Raw genomic sequence first — 9,384 nt, 5'->3', positions numbered from 1 at the left:
AAGCATCCAAAGCATTATCTTTATTTGTGTTCCCAAGATGAATGAAGGTCTTAGAGATTTGGAGTAAGTAATGACAAAATGTATATTTTTGGGTGAATTGCTATTTTTTATTACAGTGTTTATTATTATCTGAAGAGCTCATAATTGAAGATGAAATTGGTTAAATTAGTTCAAGTTAAAGTGATGATCATGGAAAAAAAAATGTTGCCATGACTTGTGGAACAAATCTTTTTCTTTTTTTTTTAATCAGACTTTCACTATGCAAGTGAACATTATCACTGCATTTTTAGTAAATATGTTGTGATTAATGCTGGCATGTCATTAATCTTTCAGTACTGGCAGAGATTTGGTGCATGCTGTCAGAGAGCGCAGGGCGTCTTCAGCATTCAGTCCAAGAATGCATATAATTTCTTGGAGATTAATCCATCTTCACTGTCTGAGGAGGAAAGGAAGAAGCAGTACATGTCTGTCATGGAGAAGCTGAAGAAGATCAGTCCTCATGGCTTGTCCACAGCTGCAATCACTGAGTGACACACAGATTGGATGATTTTCACACTTTAATGCTCCTTTAAAGCTTCCACAAATTAAATGCATACAGTGCTTTGTAATCTGTACAGCTCTCATAACACAGTAAAGACAAAAGACATTAAACATTTTAGTCTTTCTGTATTGTTTCAGATTCAGGGGTCACCACCACAATTCCAGGATGAGCAGGATTGGTTTAAATCTGTACAAACAATATAATATAAGGAAATCAGGCTTATATAGTAAATTAATTTAGCATAATATGTACTCAGTCCAAGGAATGATTAACTATTCAATCCAAATAAGTCAAATAAATAATACAACTGGAAAAAAAAAAAACTTACTTAACCCATGGAAATGAGCTCAAAGAACATGGTTATACACCAAGATCACAGCAGGCACTAACCAATTAAACAGGCAATAACACCAATTAAATAAACAGTAATGATAATCTGAAATTATACAACATAGGGTGAACACACACACAGCAATAGCACAGCAATAATTATAACAGCAATGATCATTGGAAATTACAGTCAGAAATCTGAATAATAGTAATAGTAGTATTTGAGTAGTACTAGCAAGTATAATAATAATAAAGATGGTGATGATAACAGTAATATTTTGTGATGACGGCAACAGTAATATCAGAAAAAAACAAAAGTAAATAATAGTAATATTAATAATGATGCAATCTTAATGTAATATAATAATAAAATGAGATAACACATACCCACACCCAACACATATCACACCTATCCTAGCTTCTGTGTCAGTGTTCATGATTATATACAGGTTCTTCTCAAAAAAGTAGCATATTGTGATAAAGTTCATTATTTTCTGTAATGTACTGATAAACATTAGACTTTCATATATTTTAGATTCATTACACACAACTGAAGTAGTTCAAGCCTTTTATTGTTTTAATATTGATGATTTTAGCATACAGCTCATGAAAACCCAAAATTCCTATCGCAAAAAATTAGCATATTTTATCCGACCAATAAAAGAAAAGTGTTTTTAATACAAAAAAAGTCAACCTTCAAATAATTATGTTCAGTTATGCACTCAATACTTGGTCGGGAATCCTTTTGCAGAAATGACTGCTTCAATGCGGCGTGGCATGGAGGCAATCAGCCTGTGGCACTGCTGAGGTGTTATGGAGGCCCAGGATGCTTCGATAGCGGCCTTAAGCTCATTCAGAGTGTTGGGTCTTGCGTCTCTCAACTTTCTCTTCACAATATCCCACAGATTCTCTATGGGGTTCAGGTCAGGAGAGTTGGCAGGCCAATTGAGCACAGTAATACCATGGTCAGTAAACCATTTACCAGTGGTTTTGGCACTGTGAGCAGGTGCCAGGTCGTGCTGAAAAATGAAATCTTTATCTCCATAAAGCTTTTCAGCAGATGGAAACATGAAGTGCTCCAAAATCTCCTGATAGCTAGCTGCATTGACCCTGCCCTTGATAAAACACAGTGGACCAACACCAGCAGCTGACATGGCACCCCAGACCATCACTGACTGTGGGTACTTGGCACTGGACTTCAGGCATTTTGGCATTTCCCTCTCCCCAGTCTTCCTCCAGACTCTGGCACCCTGATTTCCAAATGACATGCAAAATTTGCTTTCATCCGAAAAAAAGTACTTTGGACCACTGAGCAACAGTCCAGTGCTGCTTCTCTGTAGCCCAGGTTAGGCGCTTCTGCCGCTGTTTCTGTTCAAAAGTGGCTTGACCTGGGGAATGCGGCACCTGTAGCCCATTTCCTGCACACGCCTGTACACGGTGGCTCTGGATGTTTCTACTCCAGACTCAGTCCACTGCTTCCGCAGGTCCCCCAAGGTCTGGAATCGGTCCTTCTCCACAATCTTCCTCAGGGTCCGGTCACCTCTTCTCGTTGTGCAGCGTTTTCTGCCACACTTTTTCCTTCCCACAGACTTCCCACTGAGGTGCCTTGATACAGCACTCTGGGAACAGCCTATTCGTTCAGAAATTTCTTTCTGTGTCTTACCCTCTTGCTTGAGGGTGTCAATGATGGCCTTCTGGACAGCAGTCAGGTCGGCAGTCTTACCCATGATTGCGGTTTTGAGTAATGAACCAGTAGTGGTTTTGAGTAATGTTTAGAGTTAATTAGTTGATTCAGTTGATTAGGTTAATAGCTCGTTTAGAGAACCTTTTCATGATATGCTAATTTTTTGAGATAGGAATTTTGGGTTTTCATGAGCTGTATGCCAAAATCATTAATATTAAAACAATAAAAGGCTTGAACTACTTCAGTTGTGTGTAATGAATCTAAAATATATGAAAGTCTAATGTAGTATATATATATATATACAGGGGTTGGACAATGAAACTGAAACACCTGTTTTTTTAAAAACAATTAGTACGTTGTTGAGCCTTTTTGTGCCCAATGCAGCATCATTTCATCCTGGGAATGACAAATATAAGTCCTGCACAGTAGCCAGAAGGATTTTAAGCTATTCTCCTCTTGCAAAAAAAAGTGGCCAGGTCACTACGTGATGCTGGCGTAGGAAAACTTTTCCTAACTCGCTCTTCCAAAACATCCCTCAATAATATTCAGATCTGGTGACTGTGCAGGCCATGGGAGATGTTCATCTTCACTTTCATGTTCATCAAACCACTCTGTCACCAGCCTTGTTGTGTGTATTTGTGCATTATCATCCTGATACAAGGCACTACTTTCAGGGTACAATGTTTGATCCATTGGGTGCACATAGTCAAACTTCACTCTCTGCTCTTACTGGTGCAGTGTGCAATCAGTGAAGATAGGCCACCAGGCTGTGCAAACATATCCATGAAACCTCCAACACTATATTGGCCAGTGTTTCAGTTTCATTGTCCAACCCCTGTATATATATATATATATATATATATATATATATATATATATATAGTACTCAACATTTGAAATGGATCAAAAAAGTTCATCAAAGTTGTCCTAAGACAAGAATGGGTTTTGTTTTTGTTGTTTAGGACAACTTTGATGAAAGGTTTTGATCCACTTCAAATGTTGACTACTGTGTATATATATATATATATATATATACACACACACATATATATAGGGCCCTTAGCCAGCCTAACGGAAGGGGAGGTTCTTTTTTTTTTTTTTTTTTTTTAAAAGTGGACCTTTTTTCCATTCTCACCCATTTTGTATTTAACTATGAGGTTCATTTTGGTGACTACTCATGCACCAATTTGTGCTGTATTATCATGTCTGCTGGTATCTTAATAAGCATGATTTTTTTGATACACCAAAATTATTTTCACAATGTTGTTAAACTGCTTACCAAGATATTGCCTTGTTAAGTAAATATACACAAATACCTAAAGCAATAAGTTAGTTAATTGAATGACATTTTTAATGCAGTAAATTCACAGATTCTTAATACTGACACATATTGAAATGGTGGGTGGGTGGGTGTCCCTGAAGGGGGGTCAGGAGAAAATTTTAGAAATTTTAAAGTGAAATTCATTCATTATGTGTACTTTAAGAATCAAAAGTAAGAGATCCAACCCATGTTCATTGTGCAAACTGAAAAAAAAAGTTGATGACAATCTAAAAATGGTCTAGAACCGCCCCTGTTCAGAATATACTGCACTCAAAAAAAAAATAATAATCTGTTGAATGAACATGATTTAATCGTAGCACCCATTATGCATCTAAACAAATCAAGTAAACTTGAACTGAATGTTATTTCAACGCAATATACATTTGTAGATTTAACATGATTTTAATACGTCAGTGTAACTTCTTGTCAACTAACTGAATCAAAATGTTTGTGTTGTTCTAATTAAATTTATTCTTATTCACTAAATGGCAGTAAAGCACTTTGATTCAACCACATTCTGCCTTGTTACATCAACTAGTTATTGTCTTGTAAGGTTTTAGTAGTTTAATGAATATCTATCTTGTTTCAATTAGATTTGTTTTAGATGAAAACACTAAGAAACAAGACATTACCCAAAGCTCAGTAATCTACAGAAAAAGCACAGAAAACATGCAAACATTTTTTTTTTTTTTTTTAAATCATTCAGCTGTAAGTCTCCTATCCATTTAAGTTTTTGTAACACAGTGTATAAGAAACATTTAGCCAACAAAATCTTGGCTCTTGAGAAAACTGATCCCCAAGCTTGTAGGACGTTAATGCCCTTTTGGTCTTAAAACTTCTAAAAATTAAGCCATTTTAACAATTTTAATATTACCCTTTTCAGCTAATTGTAAGGTAAACCTAGGCCTGACATAGAAAAAAAGTGACATTTGAAAACAAACAAGAATGAACATGAATTTATAACATAAAACAAACATTGATATTGTTTTTGAGGAACTGTGCCTTGGATGACAACCTCTGTCAATTTAGAAAGATCTGCAAGAATTCAAAAGTGCATGAGAGCTCTAGTGGTTAGCTCAGGTTCAAACCTGAGCATCAGTCTGTGCATCAGTCCAAATAACAGAGCACAAGCCTGTGCAATGCTACTTAAGTCACTTAGGACTTCCACACCTTCAATACGGACACCATTGTCCAATGTCATCGTCAGGCAGCGCTCCCTCCTTCAGTATGTCATACACTCTCATTACATTTTGCTCCCTGGAACTTTGTGAGTCAATGTCTGAATCCTGTGCGACAAAATACATGAAAGATCACAAACAAAAATTAGCTCAAATATTTATTACAAGAATTGCACACATATATACTTACTGGCCACTTTATTAGGTACACCTGTAAAGTAAACTTCAATCCACTACAGGAGCTCTGCTGTGAATTTTACATTTATAAGGTTATAGTTTCTAATTTTTAAGTTGAAATTGTCACAAAGGTGATAATTCTACTATTTGTTAATTATTGAAGTCACAGTGGGTGCTGAAGTGTTATTGAAGTGCATTATATTATAAGATCGTTATAATTTATTTGGCTACCACATTTAGAGTTGGCTAAAACATTAGAACCATCTTAGAATGTAATGCACTGCACTAAAACAAAACCATGCAAGTACAGTTTTCTGATGCCATGTATGCATGCATGCATGTATACATTTATTATTATTTTTTTTTTTTTTTTGTAGCATGCCTCTTCTGCATTTCAGATCAATTTTAATTTTTAGTAGGGGTTTACACATAGTTTTGTAAATTAGGCCCCAAGACAGCTCACCGATATAAATAAAATTTAATTGGTTTAGTGCATCAACCAGTTCACATAAGAAATATGTCATGGTGTGTCATCAGTTTCCTATAAATGAACAGTTTGTCCAGCTCAGTTATTTGACAGCGTAAAGTGTTCTCGTCACATTTTTGATGTAGAAAATAGGGAAAACACAGCCCAGTACAGAATATATGGGCTTTTGAAACTTATTTTTCCTCATCAACTCACCAAATATGACTTTACTAGTTTTTCAGGGTCTTCATTTCAAGTAGGTCCACAGAGACTTGATAACACAGGTTCTTCTGGTATGTATAGTGTCATCCTGTAGGGTGGGGACAAGATAAACTCAAACTTCAGTGGCGGCACATCTTAAGAGTACTGAATGTGTTGCTGTCTGTAGAATGTAAGGGGTGAAATCTATACACATAGATTTTAAGTCCCGCCCATGTTTTAAACATGCATGGACAATTTAAATATACACAAACACAGACTCACACACACACACACACACACACACACACACACACACACACACACAAAAGGCAGGATGAGACGAGAGGTGAGTAACAATTCAATCCAGTTGTTGATTAAAACGATCTTCAAAGTTAGACAAAACGTAAAGATGAACATAGAGCCTTTACTGTAGTGTGTGAGTCGAATCAAGGTCCAAGTATGAGCCACACCACAAATTCAGGAAGCACCGAAGGAAACCACAAAGGTTTAGCGAGTCAGGAGAGAGACACAGCATGTGAACGGTAGACCAGACAATGAGTGAATGCAAGCGAGTCCATATTATAGGGCGTGGCTCAACGAGGTGCAGGTGCAGGCAATCAGAATTCGGGTGATTCCGAACGAGTGGGTGGTGCTTGAGGAGGTGTGTCAGATGATGGTGGCTGTGGTGAATGCCTGACAGATTTATAACTCTTCTTTGCAACATACTTCCTGCACTGCCACATACACTTTACTGAAAGAGAAAAAAAGGGAAAGTTAAGTAATCAAGGATAGTTAGTTATACATTACTGTATGTGAGCATTAAGAAAAACTACTTACCATGTAATTAAGGTGAGGTTTACACCAGAAGAGCATGGGTACAGCTTTCTATTGTGATGCATTTTTTGTACATAAAAAGGAACATTTCCACTGTGGAAATAAAAAAAAAAAAAAAAAGTAAACAAAAGATGAAAACTAATTTACCCTAACGTGTAAGTTTAAAAACTGGCCAGAAGAAAATTACCACTACTGGGTATTGTTACTAAATATCAAGAGTTTTACTTATATTTCTAACTATATTACCTGAATAAAAACATGCATAAAATAATTTTTAATCGTACTGTATTCAATAAGCTGGCTAGCATGTTTATTCAAACTCTATGTTTGAATAAACAGAAATGTCTAGTTATAGAAAGTTTAAAGTAATATTTTTGCTGATATACACACACGAAGGGCCAGGCTAACATTAGTTCATATAGCTAATGACGACAACAGTCCCTCCGTTGGCATACTAAGCAAAAAAAAAAAAAAATTCCCATCACTCTATAAACGTTAGCTAGACTGAAAAGAGCGATGAGAAGTGCACACTGATTCAACATTAACTTTTGGTGTTTCGGATATAACCGATAGAATAAGTTAAGTAAATGTACCTGGGGTATATCATAAAAATGGCACACTATGCAAGCTACATTAACTTACAAACAGGAAAAAAAACAGGTTCATGGTGCGTTCAACTCTTTTTCTCAGTCACTTTTTCTACCGTTTTCCCCTCCCATCGTTGGGGTACTTGTTTAATGTAGGTTATGTTATGTGTAGGCTTAGTTACCATTGTATTGTGACAGAAATGCACCAATTGTAGTGGATCTATTAACGTTAAGATGAAACTCGTATCGACAAAGACACAGAATTTAACCCAACACGTGCTTCTAGCCTGAGAGAATAAGCCTGCTTAGAAACATCGCCCCAGTGTCTAATAACTTATTTTTAATCTATAATGCTACGTTACTAATTACAAACAGGTACATATTAATCAAGTACTTATCCTCAAAATCAAGAATGCTGAACAATTAGACAGTAGTTCAAACCGCCGATGTTATGGATCAACTGGAGATCATGTTATCTGGGGATATGCGCGTGCATGTGTACCCTCCACCTGGGTCCTACTCGCACACCGCTCCGAGCGGGTCTCGAACCCAGGTCTCTGGCATGGGAGGCGGACGCACTAACAAGGAGGCTAAAAGCTGCAACCCTTAGAATTAGTGCATCTCTTGAGATCAGGGGAGTGAGGTTTACTTGTGCAGCACTTACCCGCTGGCCTCCGTTACACTCACCCCCCTAAACCTCACTCCCATCCAGGTCACAGCACCAATGTAACCCTCCACCTGGGTCCTACTTGCACACCGCTCTGAGCAGGTCTCGAACCCAGGTCTCCGGCATGGGAGGCGGATGCACTAACAAGGAGGCTAAAGGCTGCAACCCTTAGCATTAGTCGCTAGTGCGTCTCTTCAGATCAGGGGAGTGAGGTTTACTTGCGCAGCACTTACCCGCTGACCTCCGTTACACATGCAAATAGTTTTACCTGAGATTCTAGCAGATGTTGGATGGCCACAGATTCGTCACATGGAATTTTCTACGGAATAGATTTCAAAGCTTTCCACATTATTTGAGCATGTTTGTATCATTATTGGACTCCGTTGATTTCCCTTTCGCTATTCCAATGTATCATACGCCGTTTAAGGGAAGCATAATGAGCTTGGTAAAGTTAGTTTTAGGTTTGATATTCGCCAGACATTCGCCTAGGCTGATTTAGGTCTGCAAATTTACCTTTCAGTACAAAACGAAATCCAATAATTACTACAAAATTTTTATCAAAGCCATAGTAAATGCTTGTGGGCAATCTGACTGAAAATATTATTTTCATTTTTCGAAAGGTTATAGTACATTTGTAGGTAAACAACTAACTTACTACACGTGAACTTTTGCCAATATCTTCCTTATTGTACATACAGCACATAATTGTTCTTAGAAAACAGTTGTAATTCACATTTTTTTTCATGTTCCAAAGTCTGTAGTGCATTTGTTGTTACAAGACTAACTTACAACAGTTAAAATTTTGCCAATATCTTCCTTACTGTACGTACAGTACATAATTATTCTTAGAAAAAAAAAAATAACTGTAATTCACCAAAAGGGTTTTTTTTTTTTTTTTTAATGTTCTAAAGTTTGTAATATGTTTGTAGTTACAAGACTGACTTACTACAGGTGAAATTTTGACAATATCACCATTACTGTACATACAGTACATAATTATTCTTAGAATACAATTACTGTAATTCAGCAAAAGAGGTTTTTTACATTTCAAAGGTTGTAGTATGTTGGTAGTTACAAGACTGACTTACTACGGGTGAAATTTAGCCAATATCATCCTTACTGTACATACAATATATAATTATTCTTTAAGACTCACTTACTACAGGTGAAATTTTGACAATATCATCTTTACTGTACATACAGTACATAATTATTTTTAAAAAAATAACTGTAATTCACCAAATGGGTTTTTTAAATGTTCTAACAGTTGCAGTATGTTTGTAGTTACAAGACTGACTTACTACAGGTGAAATTTTGACAATATCACCATTATTGTACATACAGTACATAATTGTTCTTAGAAAAAATTACAGTAATTCAACAAAATAGTTTTTTCAC

This window comes from Labeo rohita, chromosome 3 (genome assembly GCF_022985175.1).
Source record: "Labeo rohita strain BAU-BD-2019 chromosome 3, IGBB_LRoh.1.0, whole genome shotgun sequence".
Taxonomy (NCBI): Eukaryota; Metazoa; Chordata; class Actinopteri; order Cypriniformes; family Cyprinidae; genus Labeo; species Labeo rohita.
This window is presented reverse-complemented; position numbering follows the sequence as displayed.